Source organism: Coenobita brevimanus, chromosome 3, assembly GCF_032717465.1.
Source record: "Coenobita brevimanus isolate Jiangsu-jjx chromosome 3, ASM3271746v2, whole genome shotgun sequence".
In the NCBI taxonomy this organism is placed as follows: Eukaryota; Metazoa; Arthropoda; class Malacostraca; order Decapoda; family Coenobitidae; genus Coenobita; species Coenobita brevimanus.
The window spans coordinates 19,401,397-19,423,827 of NC_136956.1; positions in this window are offsets into that span (position 1 = coordinate 19,401,397).

Sequence of the window (22,431 nt, forward strand, 5' to 3'; positions counted from 1 at the left end):
AGAGAATAAGGATGATGTTTCTCAGGAAGTAAATACCAGCTTCACCTCTAGATTTCAGAAAAGTAAATGTACTTATTGTAGTAAGCTTGGTCATACTACGGAGAGATGTTTCAGGAGACAGCGTGATGTGAACAAAAAGGAGTCTTTAAATATTCAGTCAATTGGTCTAGTGTCCACTCTTGAGAGTTCCCAGAATTCTTTAACTGAGTTAACTGAACCTGCTTTGAGGGGTAACTTAAATTCTCATGATGGAGCTCCTCTTTTGAGCAGTAACGTGGGTGACACTCTCAAGAGTTCATGTGCTAATTTCCTGTCTGATGGTTTTGTCAGTCCTCTGGACAGTAATGACAGGAAATCAGTTAAAATATATCGTGATACAGGTGCTTGCCAATCCCTTATGCTGACCAGTGTTCTAGGCTCTAATTTTAATTCCTCTGATGAAACTGTAATTTTATAAGGTGTAGGGAATAATTACTTCTCTGTTCCTCTGTGCAGAGTGAATTTAGAGTCTGGTTTTGTTAATGGTTCTGTTATGGTTGGGTTGGTTGAGACACTCCCAATGTCAGGTGTAACTTTCTTACTTGGAAATGATATTGGTGGAAGTCAAGTGTGTCCAGCTCCTCAGTTGTCTAGTGAGCCAGTGGCTGCGTCCCAGGATTGTGATGTCCCTGATGTGTTCCCTGCATGTGCTGTCACTAGGGCTAAGTCTAAAGTTGCTGGTGATTTAGAGGATAATGATGATGATGATGTTATCCTAGCTGACACTTTTCTTGCTAATTTGGACCACTCACCAGATGAGGCAGTACCCCGTAGTGTTGATAATTTGTCTCGTCAAGAGTTGGTTGAGTTGCAGGTTGCTGACCCTGAGTTGAAAGGTCTAGCTAACTCTGCTTACAGTGAAGAAGAGTCAGCCGGTGCTTCTACTTGTTATTATGTAAAGTCAGGAGTACTTATGAGGAAGTGGAGACCCCCAACAGCATCAGCCGACTGTGAATGGGAGGTTGTACATCAAGTTGTCATCCCTCGTGTTTGTAGGCAGGATATCATTAGAGTGGCTCATGATTCCAGTTTGGCAGGACACCTTGGAGTGAGGAAGACTGTGGCACGCATTTTGAAAGACTTTTACTGGCCAGGTATCTTCAGGGATGTTTCCTGGTATTGTAAGTCTTGTCACACCTGTCAAGTTGTGGGGAAGTGTAATCAGACCGAAAAGGTTGCACCTCTAGTTCCCATTCCTCCTTTTGAGGCGCCTTTCACCCGTGTGTTGGTGGATATTGTGGGCCCTCTTCCTAAGACTTCTTCAGGATTTTCTTATGTGTTGACCATGATTGATATGGCTACTCGTTATCCTGAAGCCATTTCACTTAGAAATATCTCAGCAAAGAACGTGGTTAAGGAAATGCTAGGGTTCTTCACAAAGTTTGGTCTGCCCAAGGAGGTACAGTCCGACCGGGGAAGTAATTTCATGTCAAACGTTTTCAAGCAGTCTCTGAAAGAGTTGGGCATCACCCAGATCACGTCTTCAGCTTACCATCCCCAGACCCAAGGAGCGTTGGAGAGATATCATCAAACACTCAAATCGATGCTCAAGATATACTGTTTGGAACATCAGAAAGACTGGGATAAAGGTCTTCCATTCGTTGTGTTTGCTGCAAGAGAATCTCCAAATGAATCACTGGGCTTCTCACCTTTTGAACTACTGTTTGGCCATGAAGTAAGAGGACCCCTTAAGCTACTCAAGGAATGCTGGCTGTCGGAGGAAGATGACGTCAACCTGCTGGAGTATGTGATGAATTTCAAAGAACGGCTGTCCACTGCTTTACAGCTGGCGAGAGAGAATTTAGGAGCTGCTCAGGAGAAGATGAAGACTTGGTATGATAAGAAGTCCAGGTTACGCCACTTTCAGCCAGGAGATCAGGTTTTGATTCTGCTACCAGTTCATGGGCAACCTCTTCAAGCCAAGTTTAGTGGTCCTTATTTCGTGGAGAAGAAACTCAGTGATGTCAACTATGTCATCGCCACACCAGATCGTAGAAAGAGCAAGCAACTATGTCACATCAACATGCTAAAGTTATATCACAGGCGGGACGAAAATAATCCAGTCTGCACTGTAGCTGTTCCACCCGAGTCTGCAAGTGAAGCTCTCCCATGCAGTATGAGCCTGAGTGATAGTTTGGGAAGAATCCTGATATCATGAATGATCTCCAGACTAAGCTTTCTCATCTACCTCCCAAGGAAAGGCAGGAGTTTTCGGCATTACTGCAGGAGTACCCGCAAGTGTTCCGTGCCACTCCAGGAAGAACCACTGTGTTGATGCATGATGTCGATGTTGAAGACGCAAAGCCAATTAAATTGCCTCCTTACCGTGTGAACCCAGTGAAAGTTCCTCTCATCCAGAAGGAGCTTGGCTACCTGTTGGACCACAAGATGATTGAGCCCTGTCAGAGCGAGTGGAGTTCTCCTGTCACTCTAGTCCCTAAGCCAGGTGGGTCACAGCGGCTTTGCATCGACTACAGACGTGTTAATCAGATAACCAAAACAGACACTTACCCTCTCCCTCGTGTGGAAGATTGCATAGACAAGATCGGAAAGGCTAGGTACATAAGTAAGTTTGATTTGTTAAAGGGATACTGGCAAGTACCTATGACTGAACGTGCTAGGGAGATCTCATGTTTTGTAACACTAGGAAAGTCTTTTGCATGTTATGTAATGCCATATACAGATTGTTTTAGAGTAATAAGAAATTTCCCTTGTAAATTTCTTTTTTCTTTGTGGGGAGGTGTTACATAGCCTATGATTTCATCATCCTTTGTGTAATTTTAACGCACAGTTGCTGCATGTTTGATCACGAGCGTGTTCTGCCTCAGTCCCCCCCTTCTACCGTTATAGTAGAGTAAGTCGTTCTCTCTGTTATACTTTGCGGGATTTTCAGCTCTCTGTCCCCATGGCTTCATTTGCGCGTCCCTCTTACAAGTTGTATCAGGCTCTGCCGGCCCCTATATAATGAGCTCAGTCTCTGCATCATTGCCACTTAGATCTGCTCCTCACTTTGTTCACATCTCTGTCCTCCCCTGTACAGATATTATTATTGTGAGTGCTCAAGAAATCTCCAACCATCTAGCAGCTGTGTGTAATTTGAGTATAACTGTTGTTGCATTTTTTCTTGTACTGTATAGCATAAGTTTAATTTGTAGGCCTAGTGAAGTTTTTGTAATTCGTGTGGGGTTCTTTATGTCAGTCATTTTTGATAATAGTTTGTATCTGTAATTATTTATCTGGCATTCACTGAGTATTATCTGGTATCTCATTTTATCAGGGCTGACTTAGATAAATTTATTCTTGCTAATTTCGTGTTAATAGAGGCTATTGCAGTTAACCATATATTTAACCTGTTTTTGCCATTACATTATCCTTATGAGTTCTGAATGTTTTGTTGTTAATTTAAGCATTAAACTTTAACTTGTAATTTTACCTAACTCTTTTGTTTTGAACCTGGAACGTTACGGGACAGTAGTGATTTTTAGCATTCTCACTTAAAGTGTACGTTATCTTTCTCTGTTCCGTAACAATATATATATATATATATATATATATATATATATATATATATATATATATATATATATATATATATCCTATTGGATCCCAGAGTTGCTTGGGGGAGGCATTGCACTCGGAGGGTACTAAGTGTATCGCCCTCCGCCTATCGGTTCATATTCGATAAGCTCATAGGTCCCGGATTCCCTACTTTATTACGATATGAAAATTCCCAGTTCTGTCCAGTACTCTGGACACTGGGCTCCAGTGGGATTATTATATATATATATATATATATATATATATATATATATATATATATATATATATATATATATATATATCAAAAAAACAGATTAAAAAAATAATCGATACACCTAATTACAGGTGTCCATCATTCATTAAAAAGCTGTAACATTTGGACTTTAACAGCTGTAGGATGAAGTTTGGAAAGAAACCATCCTAGGGAAGCGAGTTTCAAAGAGATGCACTTCGAGGAATAAAAAACCCTGATATGCTGAAGTTTTGAAATATAGCAGTGTGATAGTCCAGTCAACAGCCCTACCAGATGCCCGTGTACTTCAGGGGAAGGCGTAGAGAGGTGGCACAATGGCTGCAACTTTGCCTAAACATTTGCCATAAAAGTATCTGTAAAATAATGCAAGGGACCCAACATTCCCTATTACATGTAGGGGAGGTAGTTCATTTGTTACGGTAAGGTTATTAATAATTCTAGTAGCTTTGTTCTGAAATTTGTCCCGTTGTTTTATTGCAACTTCTCCACATTCATTCCACAAGGGTGAGCAATATTCCAGCTGAGAGTGCACATGACTCTTGGAAATTACTGCTAACTGCCCATGAAGGAAGAAGTTACTGACTCTGTGCAACAATCCAAGTTTCTCTGAGGCAGTTTTAGCAAGTGATCTAACATGCGAGGTCCAGCTCAGGGCATTGTGAAACTTCGAGATTTTCAATACTTTTAGAGCTGGGAATATTAGTAGCATTGAAGGTAATACTCGAATCAGACAATATCTATCTATTAGTACATTGAAGATGTTTGGTTTTGCTAGCGTTAAATGATATAATGTTATACTGTCCCTGTTCCGTGGTCTTAGATGCCTTGATTTATGGAGATAGCTGTACTGAGTTATGAGTTAGTGATAGTATACTTTGTGAATGGGTGCTTAAGTGTGAATGAATTGTGAAGTGTCAAGTCATCTGCATATGAATGGATGGGATTATGCATGAAAGATAAGAGATTATTATGATGAATTAGGAATAGGGTTGGAGCCCGAACTGATCTCTATGCTCACACCGGCATTAATCGGGTTGAAATTGGAATATACATCATTTACTTTTACTCCTATTCTTCTGTCGCTAAGATATGAGGAAATCAGAAGAACAAAAGATGATAGGCCATAGCAATGGAGGTTTTATAGCAGGGAATGGTCCCACACTCTGTCAAAAGCTTTGGAAATATCAAGGGCTACTGCATAGGTTTCTCCATGTTGGTCAGTTGACTGATGGATGGTATGGGTCAGGAGATTTAGTATATCAACAGTGGATCTATCGTGGCAGAACCATACTGCTTATAATTAAGTTGTTGGATTCAAGATGTTTAACATCATCATTATCCGGACCTCCTTTCCCACCCTAGGTCAGGGTGAAGAGTAGCAATGTCCAGACAGCCCAAATTTGCCCAATCCAATGGGCCACACTTCCATTCACTCATCATTCAAGCCCCCGGAATAGTGGCTACATCGGATACACCAAAAACAATCACCATCATCTATAGCTTCACATAAACGTATCCAACTGAGTCAACCCGGACGCTGCCACGTTAAAAAAGGGTGCCAAATCCCTGATCATGCACTTCTTACATCCATCCAACCAGCTCGATCACTTGTCAGTTCCCTAGCCTCACCGACTTCCAAACCTCTCTTTCTCACACACTCATCCACCATATCTCTCCACCTTTTCCTTGACCTACATCACCTCCTCCCTCCTTCAAATTCGCTCAGATGTACCTTTTTCAGCACTCTATTGTTATCCATTCTCTCCACATGACCGTACCATCTCAGTACACTCTCTTCGATTCTGGTGTCCACCAACTTCCTCACCCCACATCTTTCACGAATCAAATTATTTCGCATCCTATCCACCCTCTGTACTCCACATACATTCCTCAGCAGTCCCATCTCCACTGCTCTTACTCTTAACTTTTCATTTTCATGCCACACCATAGTACCACATCCATATGTTAAAGTTGGCACTAACACTCCTTTATGTATGCCTCGTGCAGCTGCAACACTCAAGCCTCTATTTCTTATGAAGGTTTTCTTTGCACCAGCTACTTCTCTTCCTTGTGTCACTCTAATTTCCACTTCTTTTGCAGATTTTCCTCTCTCTTCTATCACTATACCCAGGTATTTGAACTCTCTCACCAATTCCAGTCTCTCTCCATTGACTGTAACATCGCACTGCAAGTCACATTCTCTCTCAATAACCACCACTTTACTCTTTTCTATATTGACTCTCAAGGCACGACGCTCACAGACATTAGCAAACTCTGCACTAGCCCATTAAGTTCTTGTCCGGTACTTGCAAGTAGTACTGCATCATCAGCATACAACAAATTTGAGATATTCCATCCATCACCATTCATTACCAACGCCATCCCCTTCCCCTTCCATTACTCGTGTTTTTACTTCTCTCTTCACCCCATGCACATATATATTGAACAATCATGAGGACATCAAGCAACCTTGTTGCACGGCCACACCGATCGTGAATCATTCACTTATATGCCCATTAATCCTTACACATGCCTCACTACCACCATAAAAACTCTTGACAGCACCTAGCAGCTTACCATCTACACCGTACATGTGAAAAACTTTCCACAATCCTTCTCTGTCCACTTTGTCATATGTTTTTTCCAGATCCATGAATGCCACAAACACCTAATGGTCCTTCTCACAAGCCTTCTCTGCTATCTCTCTCACTGTAAATATTTGGTCCACACATCCTCTGCCACTCCTAAAGCCACCCTGTTTATCACTCACTAGGACTTCTGATATCTCTCTTACTTTCTCCATAATAATTCTTCCATATACCTTTCCTACCACACTCAATAAACTTCTATCTACCTATTGCCAGACGCCTTAATCCTGTAAATGTTGGCCACAAACAAATCGCCTCCATGTCGCCCTGTCCCCCTCCATTTCACTGCTCTTCTCCCAGCTCAACCCCCCCCCCCCTCTCACATATATAGTACCTCTCCACTCCATCCCTTCATCTCATCCTTGGCCTCCCCCTCCCTCTCCTCCCCTCCACCTCACTCACATACACTCCTCGTTAGTCTCTCACTCTCTATCCTCTCCACATGGCCAACCACCTCAATGTGCGTCTCCTAACGCTTCCTATCACATCCACATCCACACCAAAATGAGCCTTCACTTCCTCATTTGTCAATCTGTCTCTCCATATGACTCCACATACTCCTCTCATTAACTCATTTCCACAGCTTTCACTCTTGACCTCTGTCCCTCCAACGAGGTCCAAGCTTCACTTCCATATGTTAGAGCTGGTATCACAATACTGTCATGTAAAAACTTTTTCACCTCCATGATCACTTCTCTGTTTCTTATCACTGTTTTGAAGGAAGCAGCAATCTTTCTTCCTTGTTGTACCCTTTCAAGCATTTCATCCTCTAAACTTCCATCCTTAGTCATCACACTACCCAAGTACTTAAACGCACTCACATTTTCCATTTCCTCCTCATCCAACCTCACTGTACATTCACTGACTTCAACTCTCTCGAAGACCATAACCTTACTCTTCCCTACATTCATCATTAGATTCCGTTTCTTACATACTCTCCCAAACTCATTCACCAAGCCTTGCAGTTGCCCTTCGTCTTCACTTAACAACACAGTATCATCATCAAACAACAGTACAGGGAGTTGCCAAACACTGCCCTCTCTCATTAGGGCTACTCCAGTATCCCCTGCCTTACCTTGTATCCCTTTTATAACCCCATCCATATACAGATTGAACAACCATGGAGACATGACATCCCTGTTTCAATCCAACCTTCAAATAGGAAAATTCACTCAGTTCACTATCCACACGCAGTGCAGCCTTAGCATCCTCATACATGCTATTCACTGCATTCAACAACTTCCCATCTACTCTATATATTCTTAATACTTTCCACAATCTTTGTCTATCCACCCTGATATATGCTTTCTCCAAACCCATGAAGGCCGCATTCAACTTCTTTACCTTTACTAAAAGATCTAAGAACGAATAACTGCTCTACACAACCTCTTCCTTTTCTATTACCTCCTTGTTCTTCTCCAAATAATTCCTCTTTTCTTTCCCTAACTGTGTCAGTAAGTATCCTACCATATGCTCTTCCTATTACAGTAAGGAGACAAATGCCCCTATGATTACTACATACTCCTTTTTCCCCTTTTCCTTTGTCTATCTATCTATAGGCCGACGCCCTAATCCCGCAAAGGGTGGCCGCAGACAAAACGCCTCCAAGGCGCTCTGTCACCCACCATTTGACTACCCTCCCCCAACTCACTCCCCCCTCCCTCATATACCACTCAACTCCTTCCCTCCATCTCATCCTCGGTCTATCCCTCCCTCTCCCTCCCTCCACCTCACCTACATACACCCTCTTAGTTAGAATTTCATTCTCCATTCTCTCCACACGTCCAAACCACCTCAGTGTATTTCTCTTTAACTTCTCAACCACATCCACATCCACCCTACAACGTTCCTTCACGTCTTCATTCGTGAAACTGTCCCTCCATGTCACTCCACATGCTCCTCCCAAGTAACTCATTTCTACTGCTCTCACTCTTGCCTTGTTCCCCTCTTACAAGGTCCACGCCTCGCTTCCATACGTCAGGGTAGGGATCACAATACTATCATGCAGTGACTTCTTAACTTCCATACTCACCTCCCTATTTCTCATCTCACCCTCATTCAGTGGAGCCACCCCCACATCCACTGCCCTACCTTGCACCTCCTTTACAATCCCATCCATGTATATATTAAACAGCCATGGAGACATCACACAATCCTGTTTCAGACTCACATTCAGACCAAAGAGCTCACTCAGCTCACCATCCACCCGCACCGTAGCCCTAGCTCCTTCGTACATGCTCTTCACAGCACTCAACAGTTACCCCTCCACTCCATATAATCTTAATACTTTCCACATACCTTGTCTATCTATTCTGTCATAAGCTTTCTCCAAGTCCATGAAGGCAGCATACACTTTCTTTCTCTTCTCTAGATACTTCTCCACTAAACATCATAGAACAAATATTTGATCTACACACCCTTTTCCCTTCCTAAATCCCCCTTGTTCTTCTCCAACTAGCTCTTCTGTCATATGCCTAACCCTATCAATGAGTATTCTGCCATATATTTTTCCAGTCACACTAAGAAGGCAAATACCCCCATGGTTACCACATACTTCTCTCTCCCCTTTTCTTTTGCATAAAGGAACAATTATACCTGATTTCCAGTCCTCTGGAACCCTTCCCTCTTCCCAAGCCAATCTACACAACTTCCATATCCACTCTACAACAATCTCACCCCAGTACCTCAGCATTTCACTACACACTCCATCAATTCCTGGGGCCTTTCCCATCTTGATCTTCTTCATTGCTTCCACTACTTCCGCCCTATTGATCTCTTCCTCCCTCCACTCATCTCTTCTTCTCCCAGCCATTCCCCAACCACTTATACTCACACTGCTGTCACTCTATACATTCAACAAATCCTCAAGGTGCTCCTTCCATCTCTTCAATTTCTCTCTCTTCTCCACCAACAATCTATTATTCCTATCTTTCACTCCCCTACTATTTCCCCTTTCGCACTGCCTTACTTTCTTTACCTCCTTCCAAAACAATTTCTTACTCTCCCTCCATTTCACACTCAGATTCCTCCCAAATTCTTCATCTACTTTCTTCTTACTCTCCTTCACCAGTCTCTTAACCTCCCTTCTCCTGCTCTCATATACCTCTCTCTTCTCTCTCGCATCTTCTCTCCTACCTCTACTCGCTAGCCATTCACTATATGCCTTCTTCTTTTGTTGCATAGCTCGTTTCACCTCATCATTCCACCATGCTGTCCCTTGCACACCCTTGCATCTCCTCCTCACTCCACAAACCACCTTACACGCTGCGCCTATCTCTTCCGTGAATATCTTACATATGTCTTCCACCCCTTCCATCTGCTCTAACTCATACCTTCTCATTCTTTCTTCTACTATGCTCCTATACTCTGCCATTTTCTCACTATCTTGCAGCTTCTCCACTCTTTTCACAGGAGCTGTTTCCTCCTGTCTTCCCCTTCGTCTCTTCAACTATTTTCTTTGCAGCTTTACCTTGGCCATCACTAAGTGATGGTCCAAGACTCCATTCCCCCACCCTCTCCACACTCTTGCATCCAACACTTGTCTCCTCATTCGCTCATCCACACACACTTAGTCTATCATTGCCTTTAATTCAACAAGTTCACCATCCATCCTCCTCCTTACTCTCCATGTATACCTGTGGATCATCTTATGCCGAAAGTAGGTGTTAGCTATTGCCAACCCCTTACAAGCACAGATGTTCACCAAAGCACTACCATTCCCATCTACTTCAACTGGCACACCCCACTTACCAACCACTCCATCCACTTGTACATTCCCAACTTTGCCATTCATGTCTCCAATCAAAAGCACTCTCTCGCTCCTCTCAAATTTGTCGAAACATGCTTCTACACTCACGCAAAACTCATCTTTCACTTTTGCCACTCGGTCCTCTGTCGGCGCATACGCACATACAATCGCCCACGCTTGTATACCTACTTTCATCCTCACTCGTACAATCCTTGCACCCACTGTTCCATACTCTCTTATATTCTCCTTCCACTTCTTGCATATCATCAGACATACTCCCTCTCTTGCCCTCTCATTCTCATTAACTCCCGCACATATAACTAAACCATATTCCCACTCTCTCACCCATTCACCTTCCCATTAAGTTTCAGGCAATCCACATATATCCATTCTTGCATCCTCAAGCACCTGAACAATCTCTCTCTCTCTCTCTCTTTCACTTCATCATTCACTCCTCTCACATTGCTTTGTACAGGGGAATAATTATACCTGACTTCCAATCATCTGGGACTTTACCTTCCTCCCAGACCAATCTGCACATCTTCCATATCCATTCTACTACTATCTCTCCCCCATGCTTCAGCATTTCACCACACATTTCATCAATTCCTGGGGCTTTCCCTATTTTAACTTTCTTCATTGCTTCCACGACTTCCATACTACTGATTTCTTCCTCTTTTCTCACATCCTTCCGTCTCCCAGCCATTCCCCAGCCACTATACTCACATTACTTTCATTCTCTATGTTCAACAATTCGTTGAAGTGTTCTCTCCATCTACTCACTTTTTCTCCCTTCTCCACTAGTAATCTACCATTTTTATCTTTCTCTCCCAAACTAACTTCTTTGGCACCCTGTCTAACTGTCTTTACCTCTTTCCAGAACATTTTCTTACATTTCCTCCACTTTACACTCAAATTCCAAATTCCTCATCCACTCTCTTCTTACTCTCTCTTACTAATGTTTTCACCTCTCTCTTCCTTTCTACATACAGCTGTCTCTTCCGTCTCTCAAGCTCTTCCACTCCCCTGATTCTCATCCACTCAGTATGTGCTTTCTTCTTTTGTGCCACAGCCTCTCTCACCTCTTCATTCCACCATGTTGTTCCCTGCATCCCCTTTCGTCTTCTATTCACCCCACACACCACCTCACATGCTGCACAGATTTTTTCTGTGAATATCTTGCACACACCTTCCACATCCCCTATCTGCTCCAGTCCATATTTCCCTAGTCACTCCTCCACTTTCCTCTTATATTCTGCCACGATAATTATTGCACTCACTTCAGGCGGTGGCTCAATTGGTAGAGAGGTGGCCTGCAGTCCTAACGGACCCAGGTTCAAATCCCGCTGTGGCAGGGAACAGTTTAAGAATTTGAATTTCATAGAAATCAGACTTTACTGATCTACCAGAAGACCCACCGACATGTCGAAAAAATACCCCCGCTAATACCAATACACCAGTCCTGTATGAAACAGCCCTTGCATGTATTCAGTATGGACGGTGGGTGTTAGCGCCGAAGTGGTGACATGTAGAGGTGTACGGTATGTAGGAGGACTACTGGGCCTTGAAAGCAGGCTGTGAAGCCTGCTTTCAAGGCCCAGAGTCGAACACATAAAAAAAAAAAAAAGGGGGTACAATCACAGCCTTTTTCTACTCTGCAGGTACAGTTTCACTCATCCATGCCTTCTTGCATATTTCCAACAAGCACTTCATTCCATTCTTTCCACTACACATAGGCATCTCTGCATACATGTACACCTTATCAACCCCAGCTGCTTTACCATTTTGCAGCCGCTGCACAGCAATTTTCAAATGCGCGAGTGTCACGCCTCCTGGATCCGCATTCCTTCTCTGCACACTCCCAAAATCAGTCATGTTTACAGCCGCCCTGCTCTCTCTATTCCCATTCATCAGGCTTTCAAAATATTCTTTCCATCTGGTCCTTACTTCATCCCCATGGGTTAATAATCTACCACCTACATCCTTCACACCATCACATTTCTTTCCATTTTCACTTCTACATTTCTGCACCTCTTTCCAGAAAAACTTCCTATTTTCAGAGTAGTTCGCATTCATTTTTCTTCCTAGATCATCATTTACCTCCTTTTTCCTCTTCACTAGTCTCTTTACGTGCTTCTTACTCTCAGTATATCCAGTTCTTATTTCAACTAAACCACTGTCCTGTAACCACTTTAGCCACTTCTTCCTCTTTTCCTCCACTGCTCTCTTAACCTCCTTATCCCACCATGCTGTACCTTTCTTCTTTGTTGTTACTCTTGGCACACCACACACCACTTTAGCATTCCTAACTAAGCAATCCTTGTAAGCATTCCACAGGCTATCCAGATCCATTTCATTCCAATTCACTGATTCTAACTCCTCCTCTACTTTGGTCCCGCATTCATCTGCCATTTCTTTGATCCTCAGCTTATCAACTTTCAGTCTTTCTTCCTGACTTCTCCTCTCTCTCCTGATCCACCTCACTTCTCTCAGGTTGATATTGCATGCCACAGTCATATGATCTGACAGACCTCCACATAGCCCTCTCACGGCCCTCGTATCAGCAACCATTCCCATCATCGACCTCTCTACGAGCACGTAATCAATCAGTCTTTTTTCAACACGATCCCTGTTCCCTCTATATCATGTATATTTATGTGCATCTTTGTGTTTGAAATACGAATTATAAATGCATAGCCTCCTCCTCTGACGCATATCCTTTAGTCGCTTCCCATTATCATTTTCTCCTCCATTCACATCCCCCATTACGATCACCTTATACCTCCTAGGCATTTCTCCCAGTAAAGGAGATGAAAACAGGGAAAACTGCAGGTATGGATGGGTGTGCTGTGGAATGCCTGAAGGGTGGTGGAGTGACTATTGTTGACTGGTTAGTAAGACTGTTGAATGTGTGCTTTGTGAAAGGTATGGTGCCAATTGACTGGGCAAGTGCTTGAGTGGTCCCGTTGTATAAAGGCAAGGGTGATAAGTATGAATGTACTAGCTTTAGAGGTATAAGTCTGTTGAGTGTTGTAGGAAAGGTTTATGGTAGAGTATTAATTATGAGAGTTAGAGAGGGTACAGAGGGGGTGATTGGTGATGAGCAGTGTGGGTTTAGGAGAGGGAGAGGATGCGTGGATCAGATGTTTGCTGTGAGACAAGTGTGTGAAAAGTATTTAGCGAAAGGCAAGGATGTGTTTTGGGCATTCATGGATTTAGAGAAAGCATATGATAGAATTGATAGGGAGGCTTTGTGGACTGTTTTAAGATTGTATGGACTTGATGGTAGGTTACTAAAAGGGGTGAAAAGTTTTTATGTAAATAGTAGAGCATGTGTAAAAGTGGGAAATGCTGTGAGTGACTGGTTTCCTGTGAGAGTGGGGCTGCGACAGGGATGTGTGATATCGCCGTGGTTGTTTAATATTTACATGGATGGTGTTGTAAGGGAGGTGAATCCAAAAGTTTTAGGTGGAGGACTGAGTCTGGTGAATGTTGATGGTGGAGAATGGAATCTGAAGCAGCTGCTGTTTGCAGATGATATTGCACTGGTGGCTGATTCAGAGGAGAGATTGAGACAGTTGGTAGAGAAGTTTGGAAGGGTGTGTGAAAGGAGGAAATTGAAAGTAAATGAGAATAAGAGTAAAGTGATAAAGTGTACGAGGTTGGTAGATGGTAGGGGGATGAATATAGTTTTGAATGGTGAGTTGCTTGAGGAGGTAGAGTGTTTTAAATATCCAGGGTCACATGTTGCTGTGGATGGAAGAATAGATGCAGAAGGGAAGTTTAGAATAAATGAAGTAGGAAATGTGCTGGGAGGAATGAAAAAATTGTTTAGATGTCGTTCACTTAGAATGAATGTAAAGAGAAGGCTGTATGAGGGTGTTGTGGTACCGACTGCGTTATTTGGGGCTGAAACATGGAATATGGGTGTAGCAGAGAGGAAAAGTTTGAATGTAATGGAGATGAGGTGTCTGAGGAGTATGTGTGGAGTGACGCATATGGATCGAGTGCGAAATGATGAGGTGCGAAGAAGAACTGGAGTTGTTCGGGAGATTGCTGGTAGAGCAGAGGGTGTTGCGATGGTTTGGACATATGGAGAGAATGGATTGGTGAAAAAGATAACTAGGTCTGATGTGAGAGGTGTAAGGCTAAGAGGAAGACCACGAACAGGATGGATGGACAATATGAAGAGAGCGCTGGATGCGAGAGGGATGTCTGTTGAGCAAGGAAGAGTGGCTGTGCGTGACAGAAATAAATGGAGAGAAATTGTGAATGAATAAGTGATGACGCAGCCCTGAGGGGATATTCTCCCGCATTGGGTCTGATCAGCTAGTCAGGTCAGGTGCAGGTAAGGGGATGGGTCTGTTATGATGTGGCAGGGGTAAACCAGCTCTGCTGTCGGGCCCTGCTGCAGATGTCACTGATTGCACTGCGTAGTTTACCCTTGTGCGGTGTGATGCGGTGAGGATCTGTCCGTTCTCCCCTTTGGGGCTAAGATGCGAATGAATGTGTTTGAATGGATGAGTAAATGGGGAGTGTGTCGTCCTGTCTCTGCTACCTCCCTTTCCTTGGGGAGCCTAGGTATATATATAGATAGATAGACTTCATCCAGCTCATCCCAAAACCTGTCTTTCTCTCTCTCACTCCTGTCCTCACACGGTGCATATGCTACAATCACTGCCACTTTCACCTTCTCAAACTTGAACTTGATGTACATACTGTACACCTTGAGCTGACACATTTGTAGTCTCTCATTCCACTCTGCCACACCTCCTGCATCAACAAAGCAACTCCTTCCTTGCATCTTCCTCGCCCATTCATTCCCGATTTTACACATTTCAGACCGTCCCATCCTCTACTTCACACCCATTCATCTTCGTTTCACACAGTGCCATCACGGCATATCTCGCACTCCTGAACTATTCACCATTTCGACCCTCTTGCTGTCCTCATTCACACCTCCCACATTCCACATGGCCATGAGAATCTGCCCATTTGGTTGGGGCACTGGGCAGGTATTGGGCCCTCCGAGGCTCTCTGAAACGACTTCCATGATTAAGTGATTATGAATAGGGGAATCTGGGGGACACTTAACCCTGCCAGAAATCTCGGTTAAATGGTTACCACCCATCGTAGTAAATGGTTTCCTGGGTACAGGAAACGATTTGGCTTGTCACTCAGTGTAGAGATCACATGGCATCTCTACACTGGATGAGTGGATGACGGGTGTCCCCACCTACCAATGTACTTATTAGTTACGATCTCAAATACTTTACCAAGAGAAGATGTGATAGCTATTGGTCTGTAATCAGAGGGGTCAGAGGAACGTCCATTCTTTGGAATTGGGTGGATATTGGCTTCTTTCCAGGAATTGGGAAATGAAGAAGTAGGTATGGATAGTCTAAATAATTTAGCTAGAAAAGCATGTTCTGGGGAACACTTTTTCAAAATAACTGGAGGAATTCCGTCTGGACCTGGAGCTTTGTCGGCTAGCAAATTACCTACAATTGGTTTTACGTATCTAGGCTGTATCTTAAGTGGAGCTATTTCTGGAGAGGCAAGTTCTAGTACAGAGACGTTCTGGCTGATTTTATCTGAGGTAAAATTACTGGCTAGGATATCCACCTTGCCACATGGATCATTTATTGTGTTTTAATCAGAGGATTTCAGTAGGGGAATGGTTATTGACTTGTTGAAGTTATTATCGAAAGAACCGAGAGCTGACCAGCATATTCTATTGTCATCAGGATTATTTAATAGTTTGGGTGCTTGGTTATGAAGAAAGTTTAATTAAGTGAGATTAATTACTGCTTTTGCATGGCTTCTAGCAATTTTTAATTGACTGAGTGATTCAGATGATTTTGATTTAAGTAAAAGATATATGCTAAGGACTTTTGGGTCATTGCTCTGGCAGAGTTGCTGTCGAACCATTTTGTGGAGTCCAATCTTTTAGTGAACTGTTGATTGGGTTGAACAATTCCATACCAGCTTGTATTCATTAATGTGGGACTGGGAAGAATTGGTGTCACTGGAGAAGAAAGATTGCCATGAAATATCAGCATGGTCAGTTCTAAATCCATCCCAGTCTACCCTATCGAAGTTCAGTCTGGTCACCCTGTCTGGTTAAGAACGGGGAGGTTTGGTCAACTATCTGATGAGGGTTTGCTGAGATTGTAGTCAGAGGACCCAAGAGGTGACAGCATTTCTATCCTGTACTGATATGGATTATTTGTCAGGAATAGGTCCAGGAGATAGGCATTATGATCAGGATTATCTGGTATTCTAGTTGGTTGTTTTACCAATCGCATAAGATGAACCCCTCTGGTGCTAATCAGGTCGATCAATCCTTCAGGATTAACAAGCTCTCTAACGTGATCGATAGAGGGGCTTCAGGGAAAAACTGGGGAAAACATGCTCTGCCCCGACTGTGACGTATATCCCTTCCAACCAATCAGAACTAAGTGCTGAATAGGCGGGAAGGAGGAACCAGGACCGTAACAACGGTGGGGGGGGGGGGCTCTCCCACGACCCTCTCGCATCCCCCCTCTACCCCACTACCATTGTTCCCTCTCCCCTTCCCTTGCCTGTGACTGCCTCCTGCTCTCTTCCTCACCCTCCCCCACCAACCTCCATCATGCCGCCGTGGTTCCTCCTATTCCCCCTCTCCCCGTCTCCCTGGGGAGGGTTATATCCCCCCTACCCACCCACCCTCTCTGCCTGTCCTCTTTGTCCGGTGACTGTCTCCCACCTTTATCTCCCCGTACCACCCCTCCAGGCCTCTCCCCACCTCACTCCCACCCCCCCACCCCCTGTAGTACGCCGTACGCTTACAACTCACCCTCCCCCCCCCTACTGTAGAGTATTATACGTCATTGTTACTACTGATGTCACGTCTTTTCATTCATTACCAGATGATTGTTTGTGTAATTGTATACACTGGCGCATGGAGCATAGAATGTATGTTTTTCATGTTTTTTCTAAATGAATTTCCATGTTTTTTGCATGTTTTTTCTAAATGAATTTCCATGTTTTTTGCATGTTTTTTCGGAGGAAAAGCATGTTACTGGCACAATTATGTACCTGCCAAAGGCATATGCCATTATCATTATTTTGCATGCTTTAGCTTTTTTCCCCCTTGAAATTCTCACAGCTACTTGATTTAACAGCTCCGAGGGGAGGGGATGGGGGGAAAAGGGTGAGGGGAGAGGGGTGAGAGGGAGTGGGTGCTGGACTGTGTAATACCAAGAAAAAGATTTTGCATGCATTTGCTTCTTTTTTTTTTTTTTTTTTTTTTTTTTTACAGCTAAACAGTTATGAGGGAAGGGGATGAGGGGAGGGAAGGTGGGGAGGGGAGAAATGTTGGGGGGGAAGGGTTGGGAGTGAATGAGAAACACCGACATAATTATTTTGAGTGGTTATAAAAAAAAAAAAAATTATGAAGGGTGGGAGCAGGGGAGGGGAGGAAGAGTGGGGGGGATGATAGGAGTGGGTGAGAAAGGTCATGGAAGGGGAGAAAAGAGGGAGAAGTGGAGTGAGAGCACACAGAAAACGGGAGTCACGCCGCCTGGAAGGGTAACTTTTTTCAACTTCGACGGGCTATAGCTCATGAACCAGTTGGTCTAAAATGCACTGGTTTGCGGCATAAGGTTTGTAAATTCAAGTTCTAAACCTTGGGCATAATATTTTTTACTTTTGCAGATGTAAAAAAATCGGCTCCAAATACAGATTTTCACGCTGGTATGGTCGATCGAAATGCTTACCCTAGGGGTTAAATGATTCTGCGAGCAACTGGCATTCTAGACCAGTGTCGTCAGTCCTGGCAGAATGTGATAATCATTCTACTTTATGGATGTTAAAATAGCCCAAAATGGTAATTTTGGTGCTAAGGGTTAGGTTAAGGTTAGTTGTGTGGATATGGAGTCAAATACGCTGGGTTCTGAAGAAGCATTGAGGGTGCAATAAACTACATAGATATATTTGGTGAAATTTAGCTGAAGTGAAGTTCAAAACAGTGCCAACTGCAAATCCATATCTAATATAACAGATGTCAACCTTCTTATGGAAGTTTGTGAGGAGATTATAACCAGGAAAACCAAATGGGAATGTGTCAGTAGAGGGAGAGATTTGACTTTCTGTGAGGAACAGGACAAGAGGGAATATGGATTGGAGGAAAAACTGAATGGAATTCAGATTGGTACTACGGCCACAGATATTAGCGGACTATAATGCCGAACCCGCACTTCTCTGCTGATGAGCATGAACAGTGTCTGCACCAGCTACTGTCAGCACAGTCACTTGATTGGGACTGGGAGGACCCTCTGCTGCCAGTCCTACCCTGCCAGTTGTGGCAATCCGAGATACCACAGGATTTGCTGATAATAATGCAGAGGCCATTACTAAGAGTGGATGGAAGTAGAAGGTGTGATATATAATGTGCATGTACAGTAGTGTGGTGTAGACAGTTGGAGGTTGATGTATTATGAGAGTATGCTGGCCTACTCTCTGTGTTAGTGAAAACACTGAAAATGTTCAGCAAAGGGAAATGGTCAGGAACTGGTCAAACAAAAAGGAAAACTAAAAAGTAACCACACAGCGCACAACTCCGCCAATGCCAATGCTATTTATGATTTACTGCTGTAGTTTCTTTTTCTCACTGGTAGAACAGTTTTACGGACTTGCATAGTCAGTCAGTTCTACGGTCTTAGTCTGCCTGTTACATAATTTCAGAAAGCTCATACTTCCAACAACCCCCTAACTATTTATGGTTTGCTGTTGCGTCTTTATACAGATCCACTTCAGAATCTAATAAACTCTTCCTTGACCCACATCCCACCTGTCCACCAGATTTCATTCAGATTAGATAAAAACTTTTTGAGAAATAAACAAACTGGCAAACAGACACACACAGACCCACATGGGTGAATACATGAAAATATCAATATCACTGAGTAATCAGAAAAAAAAAAAAAATCCTTACAATCACCCCAAGGAAACTCGTATTCATTTTGTACACCCACCCCTCTTTGGCCATGCCTCCAGAAATTCTCAGGACCCAGTTGCTGGCACAAGCACCATTTTTTCAAGTTCCGAAAATCATTTTTTTTTTTTTTTTTTTTTTTTTTTTGCCAACTTGAAAAGAATCTTCATCTGGCAATGTAATATTTAGCTTCCCAAACCCACCCTTGTTCTTTGCAATGAAATGCTGGAAATTTCGCAGAATGGCTGCTTACATGTCAGTGAAAACTATGCAGAGGAGCACCATAGCATCGAATTAAGAAATATTCGTATTTTGATTCCCCCACAAATCAGTGTTGTTGTAATGGTTTGAAATGACTCGGTATATGCATTACGTACAAAATAGTTACATAATATGGGAGGTTAAAAAGAAACATTATGAATCTGTTTTCACATTTTTAATGCTTATTATGTTTATGCAAGTATTGATTATTTTTGTAGTCTAGGTGCTGTAATTTGTGTCAGAAAAGAGGTGAGAGATAAACTCTAACCAGATAAGGGTGCTCCTTTGTGTGTATAGGCAAAATCACAGTGGCTAAAATTTGATACGACCCATGATCAGTACCTTGCACGAGAGGGAAGGTTTTGTATCCAACTATTCACTAAGGAAACTCCTCAAATGTTGCTGAAAGGTTTGTGCAAAACAAGAAATGTGTACAATGAACAAATTCCATACACATGTGTACTTTAAAATAAATTATCATAATAATAAATATTTCTCTTTTTGTGTTAATGTTTGTATCTGTATGGATTTTTTTCACTCTAGGTAGTATACTGTAATGTGTATGGAATGAGAAGAATGCTATTTTTTGTATGTTTCAAGATAATGGGTGCTGCTGTGTGTGTATTGACTGAACTGTTGCAGCCAAGATTCAAAATGGCTGGAGATTAGCACCTCGCATGAGGGAATTAGTCTGAAAGGAAGGGAAGTTTTTACATCCAATATTCACCAAGAGAACACACCGCATGTAGCTGAAATGCCTGTGCAAAACAAGAAATATGTAAAATGAACTAATTAGGTACATAATATGTGTACTAACTGTTGAGAAGGGGGATTTGTCAGTTAGATAGTACTGCAGTATTCCCGACATTTCTTGTATCTTCCAGTTACGAGTCAAAGTTGCCAGTTAGTCTGCCATTTGTGAGCGGAGGTATTCTGTAAGTTGTACATTATTTTTTGTGCTTTTTCTCTCAATAATGTTTTTATTTATGTGATTGTTAATTTATGTAAATTTTTTTTTCAATTTGTATGCTCAATAATTTTGAGTGTTATGCAGCATAAGAAAACTCTGGATATTTTGAATGTCTCTGATTTGGTAACTATTGTTGGTAGGGGTAGGTACCAGCACATCCTAGAATGTGGAGAAAGGAAGGCTATATAAGGAGGTGGAAGAGCCTAGAGGAGTAAGTGTCATTTGAGTTTTAGTATCACTGCAGGTCCGTGTCAGTTCATTGAAGATTGCATAGCTCCACTACTTGTGAAAACAGTGAAACTGGCAAGCATACCGTGTAATTACTTGGTAAATAAAGACAACGAACGTGAGAAGCTTGTTTACATCCAATGCCTGTCCTGATCTCTGTTGTTGTACAATGAAAGGCTGCCTCTAGGAAGAATAGCTTACTGGACAACATCAATCTTATACTGAACTACTGCTGTTGGAGCCTGTGGCAGTATGTGATGCGGATGTAACAATGGTGTCGTGAGTGTGAATCATTAGAAAAGTGCCGCAGTGAGTCAAACCTTAATCATGTAGGCAGAAGGTGTACAGTACAGATGAGAGGTCAAGCTTGGCAGGAGGAGGCATGTCTGGCAGCAATCATGAAGCTATTACAAGCACAGAGTGAAGCACAGAAAAAATTCAAAGCACAATTACAAGGCGAAGGTGAAGAACAGAGAGCTCAAGAACAAAATCAAAGAACAATTTCAAGCACAAAGTGAATAGCTAGAGGCCAAAACTGAAGAACAGAAAGAGTTCGAGAATAAAATCAAAGAACAATTACAGGCACAAAGTGAAGAATAGAAAGAATGATATGAATAATTTCAAAAGGTATTATAGGAGCAACAAAGGGAGTTACAACTGAGGATGCAAGGACAGCTAGATGGTTTCATGGTGGAAATGAAGGAAGAACAAGAACAGTTGAAGAAGAAAGTATACACTGAGCTAGGGCAGCAGAAGCATGAGGTAAGCAATACTGTGATAGAGTGCAGACAACATGTAGACGACATGTTGAAGAATAATGAGGGAATAATAATGTAGTGCAGACAGTGTGCAGATGACCACTTGAAGCATGTGGTCAACCATGTGAAGATAATTAATGAGAGACTTGAGGCTGTAGAGAAATATTGCACTGCTGAGCCTCAGGTTAGTGTACAAGGAGCATATGAAAAGAATGGGCAATGTCTGGTGAATCTTGACAGATCCCAAGCATCTCAAGGTAGCATTACAGGGATGAATAATAAAAATGTTTTAAGTCCTGGACTTAATTATGATGCCCCAGTTTTTAGGCCCCAAGTCAGTGAAGTGCATGGCTATCATGGGACTCCAAATAAAAAGAAACCTAATAAATTTTATGGAAGAGTATCTTGGGAATCTTACTGTGTGCAGTTTGAGTTACTTGCAGATCAGAATCGTTGGGATGATAGGAAGAGAGCAGTGCAGCTTGCTACTAGTCTTAAGGGTGCTGCAGTGGAGATTCTTGGGCAGATGTCAGTGAGGGTGAGGAAGAGTTATCAGTCCTTGGTAGAAGTACTGGAGTGCAGGTATGGGACCATGTACCAGACTGAGGTTTACAAAGCAAGATTTTGAAGCCGTGGATGGGTTCGAGGCGAATCCCTACAGCAGCTTGCTTACGACCTTTAGAGTATGGCACACAAGGAGTACCCTGGAACAGCACCTAATCTGATGGCTATTCTTCTGAGGGACTAGTTCATCGATGCTCTTGATAGTGCAGAGTTGAAAGTGCAAGTGAAGCAGGCACAACCCAGAGGCATGCAAGAAGCACTAGACAGGGCTCTAGAATTTGAGTCTTACAACAGGTCCAGTACATCCACTTTTCAGGCAGGTCATTGTGAGGGAAATTTATTTACCTTAATACGTTTAATTTTTTCTTATGAACAGCTCATTCAGTTACAGTAAATTGAGCTTCGTTCGTCCACACTAATTTTCCTTCAAAACTTTTGAACCCTG